Source organism: Falco biarmicus, chromosome 14 (genome assembly GCF_023638135.1).
Source record: "Falco biarmicus isolate bFalBia1 chromosome 14, bFalBia1.pri, whole genome shotgun sequence".
Classification (NCBI taxonomy): Eukaryota; Metazoa; Chordata; class Aves; order Falconiformes; family Falconidae; genus Falco; species Falco biarmicus.
The window spans coordinates 5155708-5178721 of NC_079301.1; the positions used below are offsets into that span (position 1 = coordinate 5155708).

The 23014-nt window shown below is 40.2% G+C and overlaps 1 protein-coding gene across 3 annotated transcripts in view; it reads left to right on the forward strand.

The window, feature by feature from the left end:
* Positions 1-942: 942 nt before the first annotated feature.
* Positions 943-23014, forward strand: part of PCDH11X (protocadherin 11 X-linked) — a 508267-nt gene continuing 486195 nt past the window's right edge. For all 3 annotated transcript variants that reach the window (XM_056360034.1, XM_056360035.1, XM_056360036.1), the window contains exon 1: positions 943-1644. The gene's annotated coding sequence lies outside the window, so the exon portion shown is untranslated. The remainder of the gene's footprint in view (positions 1645-23014) is intronic.

Consider the following 23014-nt stretch of genomic DNA (forward strand, 5'->3'; position numbering starts at 1 on the left):
CCTAGCAAAATACTGCAAATAATTCAAGATACTAAAATTATTAAAATCAACACCACAAATTAACTATTAATTAAAACTGCATTTTCACGCAGGCACCCCCGGCCAGCCGAACTCCCCGGCACCCCCTCCCCGCTGCAGCCACCGGCGCCGCGCTCGCCGGCCGCGCCCCGCCGGGCCGGACTCTGGGGCCGGGACAGCGCCTGCCCTGCGGGCCCGGCCGCGACACCCCGGGCCGCCCCCGAGCCCCGCCCGAGGCTGCCGCACGGCCCCGCGCCTCCCTGGGCGCCCCCCCGGCGGGCCCTGCGGGACCCCCGCCCGCCCGTACAGCCCAACCGCCGCCGGGGAGGGCGCCCCTCGGCCCAGCCGCCCCCTCCCGCGGGGTCCCCCCCCGCCCCCCGCCGGGGGCACCGGGGCTCGGCCGGCGGCTGCGCTCCCGCCTGGGCTCCGCCGGGGCTGGGGGAGCGGCTGCCGGCGGCGGGGGGCAGCGCGGGGAGCCGGGGACGGCAGCCGCCCCGCGGGCACGGGCACGGGCGCGCTCCCCGCGGGGGCCGGGACGAGGTGCCCCGTCCTCCCCCGCGCCCCGCCGGTGCCGCGGGCAGCCGGGCGCAGCCGGGCGCAGCCGGGCGCAGGGGCGAGCCGCCGGCGCGGGGCTGCCCGGGCTGCGAGCGCTGCTCCCCGGCCCCGAGCGGGGAGCGCCGCCGGCCGCCTGGGCCTGTGCCGCGGCGCGGGGGGCGCCGGCTGGGCCTGGGGCCGCCCCCCGGCGAGGCGGCGGAGCGGCCACCGCGCCGCTTTCGGGGGATTCTCCGAGAGGCAAAGGCAGGGCGGCTCCGGGAGGGGGAACCCCCCTCGGCTCGGCGATTCGCATCCCCGGCGTCGCCCCTCCTCCTGGCGGTGATGTCAGCCGCGGGGAGGGCCGGCTGGCAGCGGCAGAGCGGGGCGCGGGCGGCCGCGGCAGAGCCGAGCCGGAGCCGGAGCCGGAGCTGCCGCCGCCGGGACAGCGCGGGGTCCGGGGCGCCGCCGGCAGCGCAGCCCCGCGCCCCCAGGGCCGCCGCCGCCGCCGCCCGGGCCAGCAGCAGCCCCGCCGGGAGGCGGCCGAGCGCCCAGCGGCGGCGGCTTCCCCGCGGTGGGACCCGCGCCCCGCTCCCCCCGCGCCCGGCTGGGCAGGGCTGGGGCTGCCGGTGCCGGTGCCGCGCTGCTCGGCGGAGCGCCGCGGAGTTCGGGGTCTCTCCGCGCAACTTCGGTTACGCGGCAGGACCTCTGCGGAGCGGCGCGGGGCTGCCGGCGCGCCACTGCTTCCCCTCCCGCTGCAGCTGCAAAAGCTGATCATTAACTAAACCCAACAGAAATAAAACAAACTCAGGCTTGCCTAAAAGTTAGGATACTATTATTTTTCCCCTCGCCCCTCCCCCCCCGCCCCTCCCCCCCCCGTTCCCCCCTTTACGGTTCCATTCCCCGTGCGGAAGCCGCCCCGGGAGGCGCCCGGCACCCTGCACGGGAAGCAGCGGTGCGGTTTGCATCGAGGATTCGCTGTGGCGGAGCGGTGTAACTTGCATGCGGCGGGACAGCCTCCGCGGCTCCAACCGCCCGGGTGATGCGCTGAGGAGCTCCTGCGGACTGGCATCTTGTGCAGAGGAGGCACGGAAGGTAAGAAGGGGGCTTGGGGAAAAGAGGGATTTTTCTATCCTTTGCTACGCTATCTCAGCAGAGCAGCAGCAGTTCATCCAGAACAGTATCGAGAGGCTGGAACCGCTCAAGTGAAATGAGAGGCTGCTCCTGTGGAAAGTCCACGGAGCTTACAAGTGGTGGCAAAAGATATATTTATTTTTAGTCTGGTAGCATCGCATGGTCGTGATCTGTGCGGACAGCGAGCCAACTCGCGCAGCTCTGGAATGAGGAGATCCACAGTCTCCGTCTCCGATGGGCAGTTTGCATTGGCTGCTGCGTTGTGTTGAATGTGTAACCCCCGCTACCTCCCCAGAGCATCCCATCATCCTGCTGGATTTGTTTTTTTTTTTTTTTTCAGATATAGTGCCTAGTATTAATGAGAGAGGGAGAGGGATGGGGGTGGTGGTGAAAAAACCATATGGAACATTTTATTGATGTGATCATAATCCTGTAATGGAGATTGCATTAAATGAGGATTGCATCAAAATGCCTAGCTGCTGTGGAGAGACGAGAAAGCAAAAACTATGCTGGATTGTAAATGAAGTTCTTTGATTGAAGGATTTTCTTGAACCATGAAGGGATGGATGTCTGTAAGCTTAAAGTTGCTGTATATGTGGAGCACTGGAATGGGATAAACCCCAGATCAAGCTGAAATAGATTTTAATTTACCCAAGCTCTGGTTACAGTTAGAATAGGTTAGAGGCATTGCAGTGGTGTCCAGTGAATTCTTGGTTTCAGCTGTGGAGAGACCACGGAAAGGCAAGGAGAGAATTTTAACATTTGGGGAAGAGGAGGATGGCTCCTTTGTGACTTTTACCATGATGGCACAAAGCTTCCAGCCTGCAGGAACCTTATGGGCGATCCGGAAAGCAGAGGATTTATCTCATTTTCCTTTTGCAACCTTGGCGTAGTTGCCTGCAAGAAGTAGCCGGGAGGTGTGTGTCAAGAGGCAAGGAGGGACTTCCTTGCCCCTCTCGGACACTGAAAAAACCTGTGAGCTTGAGAGAGAGATGGAGCCGACTGTCTGATCCCCTCTTTTCGAGCTTGAGTTGATCATACATTTTGAGTAATCGTTGCTCCTTATCTCAGTTGGCAAAGGAGGGGAGAATATGTTCAAGTTTACTGAACCAAAGCAGAGCTGAGGACAGTAGATATTATCCACTCACCCCCGCATTCTTTTTGTGCTAAATTTTATCCTGGCGTAGAGAACTGAGCCACAAAAGAGCACCTTCTTCCAGCCTTACTGAAAGGAAACCTAAAAAGAACAAAAAGATTAACCCAAAGCTAAATTTTAACTTTTTGCTTCTCAGCAGTGGTGGAAGTAGCATTGATCTGCTAGATTACACAGGTCGAAAGAGGTAAGATAGGAAAAAAATTAAAATTGTTTATTTACTAATATTTCCACATGCACAAAGTTGGCATACAAAGAATCATCACAGAGTGGGAAAGCTCCGTTTCTTGTAACCACCTAAGTTATGACTGAGGGAAGCAGCGGAGAAATTCCTGTAAGAATACTTGGCAGTATTTGTAACTGCAAGAGAGCTGTTAAATACAAAATTACATAGATTAAACCAAAACCAAATATCCAGTGTTCTCAGAAGTAATTTCTTTCCCCGTTTGAGTTGTGTACAAAATCTGAGGTGATAGCTCCACAGTTCAGCCTCTTTTGCTGTGTATCTGGCACAAAGTTGAGATGGATACACTTATTTTAAATGAAATGAAGAAACCCAGCGTAAGTGTGTTGAATTCCTCTTAAGCATTTTATTTTGGCAAAAGATGATTTCGAGTGAATTGTAAGAGATGGGTTTAGAATATTCATGGCTAAACTCCAGGGAGCTTAGTGTTAGCTCAGTAGGCAGAAGGTTCTTCCTCTAAAGAGATATCTGGAAAAGATGTGTTTAAATTTCAAGCCATATTCAGCTGAGACTGTTGGTTTCCACATTTTAAAATCATTTGTTATGCTTCTTGGGGGAATGATGCCTAATCTGGAAAATAAAGCAAGTGTTCCTAGCTCACTTTTTTTTTTTTTAATAGAAAAAGCAAGCAGTGTGCTTTAATTGTACTTCTGTATCTACAAATGTTCCAGATTTGACTCTATTTTTCATCAAATAACAGCTGAGGAAAAAATTGTCTTCCGAAACCACGGTTATTCATGCAGATCTTGCTCTGTATTTTGGTACAGAAGAACTCAGCTTCATGACTGCATTGTTCATCCTTGCAGCATTTCTTTAAATGTGAGCCTTGCTATGGTTAAAGGATAATTTATATTCAGTGTAGTACTGTCTGCTCAGTGGAATTGGCTTTATACTTTACAGCCTCTGCAAAAAAGGAGATCAAAGATCTGAACCTGTGGTCCTGTATTGCATTTGTATTCTAGGTGGACTTGAGTAACCTCATACTGGAGCCATTCACACTCCCATAGTTAAGGATATGTCAGTCTTTCCATTAAAACACCCATTTGCTTAGTAATTTAACAGCTAGTTTTAAAGGCGGCCTCTAAGCTTAACTTAAACACATTCATATAGTAACAAAAAAAAAAAAAAAAAGATACCCTAAGCAATGAAGTACAGTAACATTTGGCATTTGCTAATAGAGCACTGTTAAGTTGAATTTATAGAAAGCTTAGGAGAAAGTAATGCCTGCCTGAAAAATTGAGATGAAAAGGGAAGAAAAGTCCTTTCAGATTTGGAAAGCTGCTTATGGATCCAGGTGAGTGTTCATACCTGGATTTTCAAGGGGCCTGTGACTGCTAAGCAGACAAGTAGGGCTTTTCTTAAAGGAGAACAGCACTGGCCCCAAACAGGAATTAGTCAGATCTTGGTTTGGTGGTTCAGGTTTAGGTTGCATTGGAACTAATGCCATTGGCATTCTTCCAGTTAGTTCTTTTGAGGGTTAAGTTACAAGAATAATCAAAACCCCAAACCCCGTATCTTAACCAGTGAAATTATCCTTCCAATATTGTAAAAAGAACTATACTTTTTTGGATCATGTTGATTGTCTGATACAGGTGTTGGAAGCATCTGGGAGATGCTGCTGCCAAAGCACACTTGCCAGGTAGCCCACCTGAGAGCAGCCACGGCAGTAACCACACTTCCCATCCCAGGGGCAGCCAGCCCGACTAATGTCACGTTACACCTAAACAGAACCCTTTCTTCTAAAGCATCCCAAAACCTTTTACAATTGCCTGTCTCGCTTAGATAGCCATCTTCCAACAGTGAAGTATGTGAATGCTTATAGTAACTTTCTGTATATTTCAGGTTAGAAGTGAAAAGACTACAATTAAAAATACAGGTGGATTCGATGTTACAGTTGCACATGCTGTGTAGTACCTGTGTTCAAGTAGTAGGTTCAAGGTACAGCTTGCTGTATCCCAGGGGTTTTAGATTGGATGAAATATGAGTATTGTTTGAATGAAAATTTTTTCATTTAACTACAAAATTCGTAAGGCAGATTAATAGTTTTATGTCCCAGTTACCTTATTCTGCAATGAGATCACTGAGAGGAACTATGTAACCGTTGTCTGTCTTCAGTGTGGTGAGGTAGTGCTGACTATACCTTTATTGGATCTTCTGAAAATTCATGCTTGCTGCAGATATACAGGAAAATAATATGAAGCAGGAAATTTAGGGTGGAAATGGGAATCTGAGTGTCCCTTAAGATCTGTGAGGAGACTCCCATTCTCATTTTCCAATGGTAAAGTAAGGAAAATAGGTTTAAAACAGTCTTTTTCAATTACTGTCTGAAAATTAGTAGAGTGGCTTACCAGGAAACATAAAAGCTTCGATAGCTTTTGCACATTTAAACACTCCACTGAAAGAAGAGTTTAAAACGGTCCTTAAATTTGCCTTTAAGGTGTTATGTTGTGAAAAAGAGTGGGATTAGTGGAAAACACATTTTGAGTGATAACCATATTTACCACCTCTGGCACATGTGAATGAAAGATAGGTATTACACATGTATATACATACATATATATATACACACATACATATTTTCAAATTCTTTTTAGAAAAAAAATACTGTGTTTCCAAGTAAGGGAAGTGGCTGATGTTTTCACAGTCACGCAGTAAGGTTTCATATTTGAATGAAGAGACTCCCACCAAACCGACCTCACTTGCATGGCAGGTTTCGTGAAGGTCCAGGGAAAGTTAATGTAAAAGCTACAGTACAGATAAAAATGACTGGAATTTAGTCTGTAGGTACAATGAAATCATGGTCGGTTTTGACAGTAAATTTGAAATTGCAAAATGTTTTCTGTAGTAGTGTCATAGTTAAGAATTCTTTTCATTTGAAGTCTTTTGTCATTGCTTTTAATAAATATCCTGTTGAAAATTATTTCAGATACATTTAGAAAGTAAATGCTTTCCCATAAATTCTCTAAGATTATGCCTAAGCCAAAGCTCCCTGCAGTCTGTGAAAAAAATCCTGTGGCAACAGGGCCTTCAATAATTGCTCCTTGCGTTACCTGGCGTACATACTTTTAACTTCTGCCACTTGTTTAGGAGGTCAGCATGTTAGTGTGGTATAGAGGGCATTGCTGTGGAGGAGTTTTGCTTGCAAGGATGGCAGGACTTACCCTGTTTAACAGCAAGTGCTTTACTAACTTTTACAGTTAAGTTCTTTTTAAATGACTGTCGTTTTCCTTCATTTGAGTTGTGATAGACTCTGCAAGGATTATATAATTTCAAGAAAACCTGCATAACCACAGCAGCAGAGAGCCAAGTATGTTCTCAGAAAGACAGATGAACCTGGAAATTATTGGAGACTTGCAAATTCAGTAGTGAAATTATACACAGACATGTCCCACTGTATTTGAAACCTGTCACTGTGGGGTTTACTGTGGCAGTTGACTGTGCTAAGGACCTTTCTCTGCTTCATCTTCCTGCCAGAGGAACATCTTGTGTTGCCTACTACTTTGATTTGATATGGGTGTTTTGGGGGATGGTTTTCTGCCTCCAAGCTGGTCTAGAAAGAAGATGTCACCGGTGATGTAGTCTGTTTGTATAGCAGTGTTTATCTGTTACATCCTTAAGGACATAGTTTTATTATTTTTGTAAGATTTTAATTAGCAATTATGTGTGCTTTATGCTGTCTACTGAAGTAGCAGGAAATACAGGCTAAAGGGAAGAAAAAAATCAAGTAAAAGTTCGGAATGCTTCAGGCACAGCATATTTCATTTAACCAAGTACTTATCACTGTTATTGCTCTGTGCTATCTTGTTAAATAAATAAATGTATATGTATGGAAATCTATGATCTACTGGATCTATGGTCACATATGTGGTCACACTAAAGCTACATACTGTCTTCAATTCCAGGTTTAGTCCCTGGCACACATGATGCATACCGGCCCGCCAAAAGAGAAGCAAAAATATTTGGGGGATGACAGAGCTGCGGGTTCCTTTAACATGTAGCACAGGGAACAGGTATAAGAGAGTTCAACTCCCTGCCCCTCAGATTTCGTTAGGAGGTCGCGTATTGGGGATCCTCCTGAGAAAGCAAGTTGCATGACTTTGGAGAGGAAAATGGTGTTTATCTCTGCTAATGGAAGTCAGAGCTTAAACCCATGATGTTTAGTCATTGATGCAGGTTTTGTGATTGCTTTTGTAATTATAAACAGATGTATCTTCCTGTCTTTCGACAAACAAGCATGAAACTGTGTCCTGACAGGCACACAGTTACTGAATCGTTGGTTTTACTCAGGGATGCTTGTGGCTTTTTCCCTGAAATGGACCGAAGCAGTATGTCAGGGTGCAGGTTGGATTCACAAATCGGAAAGGGATTTTCTTAGGACTTGTAGGATGTTTATGACGAAAGACCTAGACTTGACTTGCCAATGTTAAATAGCCAAAGAGTGTGCTGTAGCAGTCCCTAAGGAGAAGTGCAGAGGAACTGCAGTGTTTTGAAACTTCATTAAATGGTGACTTAACAGGAACTATAATTTGCGTATGGAACTCTGGGTTCAAACACTTTGGGCCCTCACTGTAGTAGTTTGTTCAGATTACAGCTGCTGCCAGTAATTTGTAAATATATGCAAGATACAAGGCATGAAACGAAAGCTATCATTAAATGGAGTCATGGCTTTACTTTGTCAGTCATTTAATTGACCCCTGGAAAATGTTTGTGGCAATGTGTTGGAAATTAAGACCTAAAATACAAGGCAACACAGTAATAATTTTGGGGATGAAAATTGGGAATCAAATGCATAAAATTCATCTTCTCTTCATCTCTCTGCCTTGTCCACCTGTGAGACTTTACCCGAATGAATGGATTCCAGCTACTATGGGTTTCATAATAGTTTCCTGTAATTGAGACTCTACTACAGGAGATCAGTTAAGTGCTTGTCAGACAAGTGTATGTTCATGTCTAATTATCAGAGAATTCTTTTTAAAATTCATGTTCAGGAGATCTGAAATTTGATGACTTATTAAAGAAAACTAGATATAAAGTAAATCAAGGGGATTGTAGTCCTACTTCGTTTGTTATAGATTTCTAAGATAATTGAGAATGGTCTTTTCCTCTGGCCGAACAGCAGCTGAAATAGCAGTTGTTACTACTTTGTCTTCCATGACTCCACCATAAACTTGAGGGAAAAGAATCACATATGTGTACGTGTTTAATTGTTTATGGCATTAGTTAAATCTGAAGGAATTTAGAAGGGTACTTAGTGGAAAATAAATGTATTTTAATTTATATAATAAATTTGGAATAATGATGACTACCAAATGGAACTGTTGTTAACAGTTTTGGTATTAACATATTCTTCCCCCACCCTCTCATTTTTTAAAAGAAAACATATCTAGGGAAACACTGTAAGCCACACTTTCTTAACAAAAAAATGCTTTAAAATACTTCTTCAAAAGACTACAGAATTGTGGGCCGTCAGTTATATTTCTTTATTTTTTGACAATATGTTCAGTCAAATAGCAGTTTATCTTTCACAGTTTAGCTTTAGCTACATCCACAAAGAAAACTATTTTCAAGAACTGCTCTGAAAGTACCCTAAAGCATAACACAAAGTATGTCTGAGGTGAGTTCACAGAACATGCACTCAAGGTGTTTCAAGCTACAGAGGGGGGTAAAGACATTTGGCATATCACAGAGAAAAAAAGCTGACCACTTTAAAAAAAGTGAATGTAAGTCAGAAAGCAAAGACATGAACAGTCTGTGCCCAAGAAATGTATCACTAGCGTGTGGTCAGGAACCGTTGTTCTTTGAAAGGAGGAATAAGGTTAGGATGTGTGGAGCGTTGGTAACCTTGTGGTGAGAAACAAACCAGTAATATCTTCTGGCTGAAGTGCTGTGCCAGCATGGAGCCAGGAGCATCGGTGAACCACCCGAAGCTGTGTGCTAAAGGAAGAGAGATTCTTGGTGACTAAATACCAACGATTCTCTAAAGAGTTTGGGTGTTGCCTGTGTCACTTTTGAATGTTTTAATAAAAGCACTTTAAAAATCCTGCTTCCTTCTCCTTTCCCTGAAAACAAAGAAAATTGAATTTACATGGTGCCCACTCTTTCTCATTTTTGAAATTTGACTAAATCGTTTATTAGAGCATAATATTATAGAATGGAATGATACTTTCTAAAAGAACTAGCAGTGTCATTTTAACACGTAGGTGTGAACTTGCTAGTAACACTTGCCTCCTTTTTACGACGAGTAAAAAAGTATAAAATAGTAACAGATTATTCTTTATTTTCAATGATACAGAAACTAATTTTCTTTCAATTCTTTCAAAACAATGTGTCTTTGCATTAACTTTGTTAAATGAAGTTCGAAAGCAGTATGCTAAGAATTTTTACCGTGGAACTGAGACGGACTAATATTTTCAAAAGCACCTCCATAGTCTGGGTATACAAGTCTGATTTTCAAAGTGAGTTGGACTCTGAAAGAGCCTGAAGCTTGTCTGCTTTCAGGAATCTTTTAAGTGTTTTTGAAAAGTTTACCATTTTTGTTAAAGACTGGGTATAGTATCAGTTTGTACTTCATCTGTACAAACTGTACAAAGTTACAAAATTTGTACAACTGTACAAAGAAATCTTATATTTCTTTGAATATTAGGGACATTAAAACTAGTTGCATCCAATATTCAAAATGTGGTGGAACTCAACTCTATCAAAAGCAAACTATGGACTTCAGCTAAAAACTTGCAGTCTGTACCAGAGCTGCACAAAATAAACTTTTAAAGGAAGGTTTATATTCTTTTTATCAACTTTATTTTATTCAAGCAGATTTTAAATACTTAAATAGAGAGGAGGAGAAGCAGATTTAGAAAAGCTGCCACAACATTGAATCGATTATAGTAAAGCTGTAGAGTATCGTGATGTTGGGAGAGTTTGGGGCCTCTAACTTCTTACTTACAGTGTGTATTTTGTGGCTCATCAAACACACACAGTTAGACATCACCCAGCCCGTGCAGTTAACGAACTGTTACGGAGCTGAACCTTCAGCACTGGAAAAAAACCTGGTTATATTTTGAGACAATCATGCTAAGCATGAATTCCAGTCAGAAAAAGAGATCCTTTTTACTTTGCATCTAAACTTTAAAACCCAGTCAGACAGACTGAGACAATAAACAGAAGTTAAAATGCTGAAGGAAGAGTTTATAAAATGGAACAGAACTGACTGATTTTTGCCTGAATTTATGATAAAAATTGTTTATTTTTATTCATTATAGAATGGTGGACTAAACCTGAAACCCACCATAGTATCCATTGAGTTGGAGAAAGAGGTAAATCCACTGGTAAATTTGTTGTGATAGGGCAGTCCTTTTTGTGATTGTATTGCATTACACAGCTCGAATTCAGTGAGAAGTTTCTAACGATATGAATGGAATTTGGCTCCAGTTCTGAGCTGGAGTAGTGCTCTTTGGAATCACTGTGTAGGGTATTTTTAAAGTACCAAAAAAACCTTAATTAACAAAACATTATTGTTGTTTGGGACTGCTTAGCTTTGTATATTGTGTTACACAGTTTGTTCAGTAGCTGCTTTCTTTGGAGATATATATATATGTATATATTATTTTGTGAAGTTAATGCAGGTTTCAGGCTTTTTTTATTGTTTAACATGAGTGGGAAAACATAAACCCCCAGAATATTTTCCTGTTAAGTCTGATGAAAGCTTAGCCTGGCTTCATACATGTGCCACTTGTTATAAGTCCCCTTAACGTTTGTATTTTTGTTGTACTGCACTTATCAAAAATGAGTATTTAAAAATAATAACTGAAATAAAAAATAGTGCAACATCAGTCTTCAAAAACTGTGCACAGTCTCAGTTCCTTATATGTAATTCATTTTGGCAGGTACAGTACTTTTAGGTTTTATTGTATTATAAGCGCTAAAAAAGCTTGAAAGAAATCATTGGAAAAAGGTTTAGAGTAAGTGATTTAGATGAGGCTGGCAGGTGGTGTGGTATGGCTATTGCGAGATCAACTAAATTCTGAAAATTCAGTCACTTCAGAGTATTGGATCTATGTCTTGATTTAGTCATTGCTAAAGCAAAAGTATCGCTTTGCTCATCTGATGAACTGTGAGGTATTAATCAACCAACAGAAACTACCTTCTGAAAAATTTGGGGTGCTTCAGTGATTAAAGTGCTAACTTGGTCGGGATATCTTTTTAACTGCTGTATATGTGACTATATGTATGTATAATAAATATGTAACACTGTTACTAATTTGTCTGATTGGGAAGACACATAAAGTGTAGGGAATCCCTGAAGGGACGGTGAAGTTGAAATGGTGAAATTTCAAAATACTCTTGGAAACGGCTTCAGTACACTTCTATGGTAGTAAAATACGTGTTGATGATTCTCACAAACGTTAGATATGCTCAGACGTTTCTTAGTCTGATCGCTGAGGGAATTATAATGTTCAATAAACTTTTTTGTGATCCATAAGAACAAATTAAGGAAGCCTTCCATCATTTTGTGATCCACAGTTATGGCAGATTTTCCTCCTTTTCTTTTGTTTTAATACATACAGCTTTGAGTGATGCAGTTCTTACAGCCTCAGCCGTAACTGTTTTGGAGGGAGAAACGTGTCAAACCCTTTGTGGGCTGTCAACAGCTAATTTCTTTCTCAGATTTTGGAGATCCTACTCGGTTTTATGGAGGACCTTGTAAATGGCTGCCCTAGTTGTAGGTACATATTTCTGCCTATATGTAGAGCTGCCCGATGTCCTTGACATCAGTGTGATTTTAGGCTGGGTTATGCAAGCTGGTTTGCACAAGATCCTTTGCCATTTTCTATTTTCCTGAACCTTAACTGTGTATTCATCTGAGTTTCCTAGTGATAAAAAGTATGAATGATTTGAAGCTGCAAGCACATGAGATAATCTTGTAGTAAATCAAAAGAAATACTTGAAGCGGTTTCTCCTTTTTGCATACTACAAAAACATTTACTTAATATTTAGAGGAATCCTTGGAGATTTTCAAAGCTTGACCTAAGGCCCTGAGTAACCTGATGTAATTTAGACGCTGTAAGCAGGTTTGGCTAGACAGCATCTCCAGAGGTGTCTTCCAGGCTGAACTTCTCTGTGGTTCTGTGAAAGAGACTCCTTTATATAGGTGATACCTTTGTGCTTTGTCCGGATTGTGATTTCTTGCTCAAATTAAGGAGCTAGCAAGGGTATAGCATTCTGGTTGTACAAGGAGTAGTGAAGAAGTGAGGAACAGGACAGAAAGAGGAACCTGCTTAGTGAGCAGAAGAGAGCTGTTGCTTTTGTTCTTGGATGTGGATCTCAACGTTGCTATTCCTGTCTCAGCATTTGCTATTTGGTGTCATTTCGGAAGCCTCCTTGAACCGAGGTTACACAGACAGGCTGCCGCTTCAACAAGTCTTTCAACTGTCTTTTCTACAGCGCTGTTCTGAATGTAAAGTACTGCTTTTGATCCCTGAAACACTTTCTAGTTTCCTTTCTCTTTCTGAGGAAGACCTGCTGTATGTTTTTATCCTTCTGTAAAAAACAACTGGAAAGCAGGGAGCCTCAGCTTTAGCAACTGAGCTGAGAACAATAAAACCTGAGACCGATTCCTTTCCCTTAGTCCTGCAAGACCTAAGTTAGTTGGCATTCAAAGCGGTAAGACAAAGTTGTTCATTCATTTATTCCTGAGGGTTTTTTGGAGTGGACACATCAGGTGGAATGTAATTTTGTTTGTATTTGTGAAGTGTTCGCTGATGCTTCATGTTGATGGTTTAGTGCTTTTTACCACAAGAGTGTCTGGAGGTTGACTGAGGGGTTCCCTACAAAAATCCAAGAAATGCAGTTTCCAGAGAGGGACTTAACAATGTATGGACTGTGTGAATAAGAGGATAAGTTGAGGTTGAGAAAAGACAGTATTTTTATGGAAAGAAATTTAAGTACTTTCACTAGATATAAGGCCACTGTAAATAACACCAAAGTTCCTAAAATTCTCTAAAAAGGATCTGTACTATTACAGAAGCTCTAATTTATCCCTTGTTTCATCACATAATTATTTGTCAAAGCATGCAGTCAAAACAAAAATTGGACACTGGAAAGTAGTGATGTAAGTGCCTGAGTCTGAACTAGTATTTTGTTGTTGGTTTTTTTTGTTAAAACTAGATTAAATTATTTCTTAATTTCAGGTATTTTCATTTATTTTCCATAGTGTCTGTATAACATGTTGTCATTGGTACATTTTAAATGTCTAGAAGAATTATAATGCTGCATATGCAAAATTTAATTGAAATTTAGGTCAAAAATTACTTCCATGGGGGTGTGTTGGTTTATTTGGGCCAACTTTACACTGAAAGCTCAGCAGAATACTGCACCTACTCATTCAGTATTTTCCATCCCTGACTCCTGCTGTACCATTTCACTATCAGTTTTGTTTCTGCTGTCTGAACAAGACCACTTTATTTCCCTTGAAAAATACTTAGGTGTCACTGAATTATTTCAATAGAACTCCACTGCTTGCAGTTCATTTGTAGTTGCTTGGTCATTAAACATAGTTGTTCTGCAATGATGGATTGTTTCCTTCAGATTACATTGAGGAAAGAAAGTTTCTTATCCTAATTATTTGTTTATCTTCATGAATGCATGTAAAAGGCTGTATTGCATTTGCACCATTAGACACCCTCAGTCTGATATTTTCAGAACCCTGCAGATGTGGATTTTAAGTAAATGAGAAGAGCAGATGGTATACAAGGAAACCTTCGGCAGGCCAAGAAGCTAAACTGAAGTTTCCCTGAGTTCTGGGAGGGACCCTACATAGGGACTGTTCTTCCACCACTAGGAAATTTAATAATAAAGTGCTGATCTATTTGTAGAATTTCCTAAATAGGCAGAATATTCTACAGAAAAAATGTACGCCATAGAAAGAGATCTGCAACATGCACTCCATGCTTGTTAGTTCCTATTTCAGACATGAGGCTTAGGCGTGCTTTGAGGTGATCAATCCTGATGGTGCTGAACATAAAAATGTCAGTAGAGTTAGTCATCTTGGGCAGAAAATAATTTTTGCCATTTTTTTTCACTGTGTGGAGGAGAGCGTGAACTGGTTTTCAGGTACTCTTTATCATTGAGGTTTTCTATTTTTGCCATCGACTGGGAACATTTACCAATGACTTTTTCCATCTTGTTTTCAGGGATGGGCTATTTTACGAGACAAATATTAATAAAAGAAATGCCCCGATGAACCAGCGTGAACTCGTGATAATTTAGTAAAAGCTGTTCCTTGACTGATAATCGGGAATAGGGCACAGAACCACACACGGTCAGCTTTGGATATAAAGTGAGCTACTTAACACTGTTCCTGTGATAATCCAGGCTGTCTCTACTAAGATATTACAAGGGTTAATTGTAGAAACTTTGTATTAAATGCTCTGAATAAGGCACACCTATATTAACAGATTCTCTTTGGTTCTGCATTGGTGCAACTACCAGAAACTAGCGTAATGCAAATATAAGAAGATACCCACAAACTCACTGTTGTTCTGATCCTGCTCTTGATTGAATCACCGTTAAAAAAGTCTCAAAAGATACTTCATGCAATCATAGCTAGGCAAGACAGTGTAATGTAAATGTATAGCTGCCATCATGGGTAATATATATGGGCTGTATAACCATAGGGAAATCACAGGTTTTCAATTTCCCTTGGAATGTGTTCATTATTAGAAGGTATTACCAGAGTATTGTTTGTTGTAAGAGAAGAAAATCCTGTTCAAGTTTTTAATGAATCTCTTGAGAGATTCATCAGATTTACAGGTTAAAAAAGCTGTAAACATTCTACTGGGAGTAGTCATTAAAGAGAAGATGAATGTGAGTTATCTGTACATTTCTTATGAAACAGAAACCTTGAAGATGATTTACAAACCAAAAAGCTGTTTCTCTTTAAATGGTCTGTACTGCTGCATTAGGTAATGAAATAAAAGTACAATTAAAAGTAAGTCTTGTTTGCAAGATGAGCAGCAGTTTCACTATTTTGTTTGGAGAATTTCATAGGTAAGACAGCATTGATCTGAATTTGCAGGGAAGAAGCCTGAGACTAATATTTCCTTCGTTTCACGATTAGAGAAAGCATTAGAGTGGAAGAAAAAATCCTTACTGCATAGTTAATCAACTTAGAGGGCCTTATGTTGAAAATCAGATTTTCTAAATTAAATAAAAATGAATTAATAAAAGGTCTGTAGATTAAATAAATAAATTACAAAAAAACCAGCTCAATCCTCTGGCAAGTTACTTTTTTGGTAATTCAAAAAGTGACAGCACAGGACTGCTAAAAGGCTTGCCTTTCCATGAGGCACTTCGTACCCTTGATTACTCACTCAAGCTCGACTGAACCAGCAACATGCTAGTAAAAACTCATAATTTGTGATGAAACAGTTTGTTTAATCCTTGAGTTTTTTTCATCTGAAGTATTACAGATGCAGTGAAGGGAACAGTTTTGAATATACTGCTCAAAGATAAAATGCAGATAAATATTTATGAACTAATTTATCAAAAATTGTTGCTTCAAACTTTCAAATTGGTCATTTAAGATTCCTCTGAACATTTTGTTGGAGTTAATATCTCCTGCTTCTTCAGAAAGCTCTAGATCTGCCATGAAGATGACAGTTTGTTTGTAGTTCGGGTGAATTTTGGCATTAGTTTTGTTTTGTTGGTGTAACTCTTCAATGAAGCACAAATGCACTGAAAATCTGGATAACAACGAAACGTGAACTGTGTCCTAACCGCATCTGTTGAGCATAACAACAGTAGTTTTGCATTCATTCAGCTTTCCAAGAGGTCGCACCCTTTGCAAATAATATGCATAACAAACTGCTGTATTCACAGTGCCTCATCATTATGAATAGTATGTGTTTCAGCTGACACTGCCATTCACAACATGATTTTACCAGTTCAGTACATAGCTGTGAATCTGGTCTTACTGTCCCACTGGGAATATTCAGGACCCCAAAATAAAATTATTGTGATGCCAAGAGGATTGATACTTCTGCTGAATTTGCCTAATATTTTGTAAAGATTACCTGCCACTGAGTATTTTTTTTTCAAGATGTGTGTGTGCAGTTTTGGGGATTTTTTTGGTATTAAAAGCACATGTGTGTGTTTCATATGTATATGCATGGACATGCTGTGGCCACAAAAGTTGTAACATGTCCATAGTCTGAGCTAAACATTGGGCTTACAGGTTTTGAGCACGCTCCCTCATGAATCAGACCCAGTAAAATTCACCTCTGACCTGAAATACCCATGTGCAGAATCCTCTTGAGCAGACTTCAGTCACGGCATTTGTAACAGAGCGACTGACAATGAAGGTAAATCAAGACAAGAATTAGGACATTGTCTGCTCTAGCAGTGACTGAAATATCACAAAACATAAAGGAATGTACTCATTCATGTAGAATAATTTTTGTCCTGTAGTGTATTGGTGGAAGATTAACGGAAGGGTCGTGTGACATGTTTTCTAGTGACATTGTGTTTGGGTATGTCTTAAATATCAGTGTTGCAACATGTTAGAACTTAGATTCTTTACGTTTCCTTTTTACATCACTTTACATTAGGACTGTCATTGCTCTAGGTGACTGGAAAGCGTTTTGCCAATTTTCACAGATACACTACCCACTATTACCTTCCTGTGCCTGTTTGTCTCCCGCTGACTCCTAGTTTTGCATAGATACGGGCCCTGAAAAGAACATTTCGTGGTATGAAAGCAACAGGTTCCAAAAGATGATTTGAAATCCTGTGACTATTTCCTTCACAAAGGCTTGCAAGATTTTAGGAAAAATGTGAGCTAGTGCACAGATAGTTTGCTTCTCAGAGCCCAGTGTTAAGGTTAACAAGTTGTAAATAGCTGCATGTTGCCATTATCTTAAAACCCTGCTGCTTTTAGGACATGATGAGGACTATAATAAGAATGTTGTTCATTGCTTGTTTGGTTTTTCCCTTCTCTTGCACAGCAGTTACTGAGGAGTAAGATTTAAAAGTTGGATGGCTTGTGATGGGATCTTGGTGTAATTCTTTCATCTTACCGACCAGCATGTTAATGATAGAGCTCCAACAAACAGATCACTGACACGAGGGGAAAAAACCAAACCCAAGCCTGCCACTGTTTTTTTTTTTGGGTTTTTTTTGTTGTTGTTGTTTTTTTTTTTTTAGAACTATTGATAGAAAGAATCTGTAATTTTTGATTTTTTGTCCTACAAAAATAAAGTCAGTGTTAAAAGAGCTGAATATATTTACAGCATCTAGTGTAAACATTCATATATGTATAAGACTTTTTTACAGCTATATAAATGTGCACATCTTGATTGATGTCTTTTGAGCTGTGCTGACTTACAAAAAACTTGGATTGTATCTATCATATGTCACTCAAAGTTACAGTATCTCTGTTTTTCAGACATACATAAAAATTCAGCTTGGTGTATTTAATGAAACAAAATATTTTCAGTGTTTAAGAGCTGCTAGCTTTGCTTTGAGAATGTCTAATGTATTAACTTGTGCATGTATCTGTGATGCTATTGCTCAGTGAAGTGGCCAACTTTGGAGAAAGGTTTGTAAATGCATCCTTATTAGTATATTTTTGTTGTGACACTGTCAGTATGAACTTGACACTGATCCATGAAGGGTTAGTATATTGAAATTTGGAATTCTACACGATCATTTCTTGCTAAAAGAAAGCACCAACACTGACACTAAGAAACATTAGACTCAGGTATACTGTGAAAGAACTGAAGCTTAATGTCATTCTCCTATTAGTATTTTCTGACTGTAAATACAGAAAAGCATCTTATGATTTGATATGAAGAAGAGTGACAATGTTCCAAGTAGGCATAAAATAATAACAGAACTAACAACAACATTACACCAGTAGTATTGGTGACAGTACCACTCGAACAGAGTACCCAACTGGGAGCAACAAAATTCTCATGAGAATTTCTTCCCAGGATTTTGTGATGTATCAGAAAAACAACACAACTCAGGCAAATCTCACTGCAATAACTTTCTGTGTCAGGAGCTGAGGATCATTCATTAACTAATTGTTGCTCATTTATTTTTTTTTTTTTGGTAGGGAGGAGGGATGGAGGAGAGTATGTTACCTGGGAGCACTGTGTTATGCTGCTAAGATGTATCAGGCCCTGTCTTAAGCCTGGTAAATTTGTGATGGAGGTGAAAGGAATCGCCTGTGTAGGAAAGAATTAGAACAAAGTCCTAGAGGAAAATTTCATAGTTGGGAAGACATGGTTGTAGAGGTACAGGGTTGGAAGAGAAAAGTACCGAGATAAATATACTACAATATCAAGGCAAAATGCCCCAGTGAAGGGAAAGTGTTTGAAGAAACTGTGGTATTGCTGCTTTGCAATAGAGAAGCTTTGAGGCAAGATACTGAAGTACTGAGAAAAAGATCAGAGCCTGAGACATTTTGCCAAGCTAGCAGAGAACAAGAACCAAGGCAAACCATCACATTCTCATGGAGAAGCACCTAAGTGCTGAAGGAAAATGCTAAAACCTTCAAACGCTAAACCTGATGGTTCTAATGCAGAGTGCTTAACAGGCAAAAGCGAAAGTGCAGAGTTTAATAGCTTCAAACTGAATGAACAGAGGAACCATGGAAGCAGTCACATTAGTTCTCTTCTTTGAAACTAAATTTTGGAGGAAGCTGATGTTACAATTCTGTCTGGTTTTGATTGGTAGTCTGCTTATGGCAACATCACAGGATTTACTGGTGTTTTGAAAGAAATGGGATACTTTTACAAAAGCATAAGATAGTGGTAGTTATTCTAACACAGAGGATTACTGGGTTTTTACTATAGAGAAAAGTTATGTGAGGGGTGCAGAAGTGTACCCCTCACAGTATTTGCTCTGTAAAAAATTCAAAAGGGGAAATTATTTTGGTAAAAATTCTCCTTCAGAGACTTGCGGTCTGCACAACCTACAAGATCAAAGGCTTGTTTAATAGCTAGATGACGTGACTGCAGTTATACAGGATAGGAATCCTACTGAACTTCAGGGAAGGTTACCCTAACTTCCACCCATTCAGTTTCACTGCTGTAAAGGGAATGCACGGTAATTCAATAAAAGGGACATTTTAAATTTAGTAAAGTGTACAGTTTCTTTAATATTCAGCACACTTAATATTCATTTTTTTTGTTTGTTTTTGGTTTTTTTGTCAGTGTATCTTTATGTTAAAAGTAGCAAGGGAACTATAAGATAAATGGTGTCCTGTGACTGGTGTGGAAATTTGCTGAAAGGAAACGAGATGCAAGTTTTAGCAGAGCAGAAGACACTGCCTTTCTAGCTTATTTTCAGGCAAAATGTGATGAATATGTAGAAAGGGGGACATGGGTGTAAAATTCACAGAGACTCAACTCAACCCTAAGTAAACTTGGCTCACTCTGATAATGGTTGAAGAGCCAGAGTGATGACAAATTGTGTGTGAGATTGTATCTGTATAAAACAGTGCATGTTTGTCATGGTTCAGTCCACCTTGAAAGAAAATACTGTATATACTATATGCATGTTGTTGTTCATACAGTTGGTAAGATGCCGTTTAACTCTATGAATTTATTTTCATTAGAAATTGCTTTGTTTGCAGTTGTACAAACTATTGCTTTATGTAGGGACAGCCAGCGACACTTCTTCAGTAGTTGCAAAGCTTCTCTATAAAGATGAGATTTTTAGTATGACGTGTGGAGTTTATTTTTTTACTTTAGTTGAAGGGTTTTTACAGTCCTGATTAGTGTGTCAATTATCAGTATGACATAAACACTACCTCACCTGATAAGACTAGTGTTTCACTTTTCCTTATCTGTTTGTTCAGATAGCAAATGACCTACACTTCCAGAGTATACAGTGTCTTGTGTTCTGTGCAGATTCTGACAGATTGGTTGCAACAGGACAGAGATGCATGCATTTTGCTCAAAGATTCAATATGGAACATGGGAAATATATTTTGATTATCATCTTCCATAATGTACTCTTCATGGACTAAGAGGAGCGATGTCTAGTGCAAGGTTTTAAAATGTTCAGAGGTTAAATCACACAGATATGTGTGGAAGGATCCCTCAGCCTGGAAAAGAATGATCTTGGAGCAGCCAGAATTTTCCCTTTGCCCTTCAGGTGTTTTGCAGTGTTGGTCTGTAGCACTGAACACACTGTATGTCCATAGGCACTGGAAATTTGTGGGAGAATTACTAGAGATTCAGAACAAAATCTGTACATGATCCAAGTCTCTCTTGGGCAAATACAGCATGCTGGAAACTTGGGAAGAGTGTACGTTATGTAACCAGGCTCAGCTTCGCAGCTGATTTAGAAAAAATGACATTTTGCTTCCCAGAATGAGATCTGGGTAAAGAAATTTTGTCTTGATCAAATGCAGCAGCTGTTGCAGTTTATATTCAAGTGGGATGCAAATCAAGCCCCCACTTCTGCTCTGTTCCATTCTGCCCAAAGAGGGAACTGTTGTTGGTTGTTTTTTTCAGGGAACTGGCCTGTGGTTTGACCCCAGTAATTACAAATGATTTTAAAAAAATAATTATACAAGTTCTGGTGTATTGTAATGACACATACAAACAATTTAAAAATACTTAAGTGATGAATCTGTGTTGTAACAGCCAGCTGCAGAGCACTTATAACTGGAGTATGTTAAACCATTTAAATATTCCAAACATTATGTGCAACAGATCTTGTACTAATTCATTATGAAAACAGCAATTTCATTTAATCATTTATTAGCTGTTTATAAGGTGTCTGCATATTAGATTGTTGCTTAACCTGGCAACCAGTATATTAATTGCATAAGTGTCACCCATGTGTAATCACTAACGATTTTTCTTGGTGATCATTGTTCTCAACTACTAGTTAACCAGCATGAGTAGCATGACTGTATGGTTCTGAAACATGGATGTGTAATAGTGTAAATGAGTCTTTCATCCCCTGAGAGGGGAAAAATCCTCAACAGATTGCTCAAAACTATACTCACATTTTAATGTAAGTCGTTCATTACTCATTTATATTCACTTCTGGAATATGTATTTACCACTGTCATAACAAAGACAGTGAAGCAGGATGCCCAGAAGCACTGTAAAATCTCTGTCCTTAGAGGTTTTCAAGATCGAAGTGGCCAAAGCCTGAAGAAATCTGGTCTGAATTCAGAACTGACACATATCTGCGCAGGAGATTGGACTACAGCCCTTTCAAGGACCCTTCCAATGTGGACTATTTAGTGACTCCCTATGAAGTCACAGCAGGGAACCAAGCAGGATGCTATTCATTATGTTAGGTTTGCAAAGTCGTAAAACTTAATTTTATTGTAGCATACAATGGTGGACTGTGATGAAAAAAGAAACAAATCCAAAGGAAGCAAATTGTGCAATAGTCTGTTGTTCTACATTGGATGTATCTTAATCATCGGTATTTTTACTGCACTGCTGCAGTGCTTTGGGTTTTTTTGTATGAATGACACGTGAGTTTCAGCTTCCCTGTTGTGATAATGAGCTGCTTTGCTGGGTCTTACTGTACCGTAGGTGTAGGGTACCATAGGATGGTACTCTCATTAGCAGTGTACGGTTTGCTACGTATCTTGCATATGTGTCTGAATCATCTTACTTGATGATTAAAGCTTTGAGAACCTTAATCAAGAATTTGCCGGCACAGTTAAAAATATCCAAGGTTTTAGGCTAACAAATCCTAGAACATGACTATTCTCTATTTCTGATAAATATTTACTATTTTGGAAATAGTAGTGTTTATCTTGCACAAATTGCAAAGATTGTAGCTTGAGCTCTAAATACCTCTACAGCATAATGCAAAAAGCTAATACAAACAATAAATGTAAAACTGTGCCATACATACAAAAAATGTATGTATGTGGCATACATACAGCCATCTTACTAAAATTCAGCTGATTAGGTTTAAATAATTCTCTTCCGTGACTGGTCACATGCTTCCCTGCCTGCTGCATAAACCGGGATGTGCGCTAAATTATGCGCAGATTGAATATGACTGTTGAAATTCCTACTGACTGTTAAAATTCTTACTAATGGAATTATTTCTCACATCTAGTCTTACTCCTTAAATGAATATGTGAAGACTGCAAGAGACCTTATAGGTCTTAACAATCTTGAACCTTGCTACTGCACACACCTCAATATATAGTCCTTTTCATATATGTACTTACAGATTACTTAAATTTTTTAGTGTGGGAAAGGGATAAGATTTTGTTGCAAACAGCAGTTTTCTCGCACACCTCAGAACTTCCATTGTTTTCCCCTTCCCAAGTAGATAAATACAAAAATTCCTCTTCCCAGCAAAGAATTGATAAACTACTGAAGACTTCAAAACTCTAGCGGATTCCCATAGTGATACATTGTTTTGTTCTTTCAACCTTAAACTATTTGATGCTAATATTTAGTGCTGAGGTATTTGAGGTTAGCTAACTATCCATTTATTGTAAGGTGAACAGACTCTCACAGACAGTAAAAATGTGAATTATTCACAGAGATTTGGTATTGCTTGCGATACTACATGCACGTGCACCTGCGTTACCGTCACTCTTTTTAATATCTGCACTGTTACCATTTTAGTTAAAACTGAGTCTACAGTTTGTTGTAAATGTCTATATTCATGGATTCCAGTTGTCTTTGTCTGATCTATAGACACATACCTACACATATATGACAGATTTCTTTCTAAAACAAATTTTATTTCCAACTGTGAGAATGGAATTTCCCTCTCTAAATACTTCAAACTGAAGAAATTTGTTTAAAAGAAAGACAACAACAAAAGTCAGCAATTAAATGAAGATAAGGTAAACTGTGAAAAGCCAGAATCTTAAGTTATGTATCAGTACCTGTGGGCCTTCAACAACGTGGCACAATATGACATTATATAAT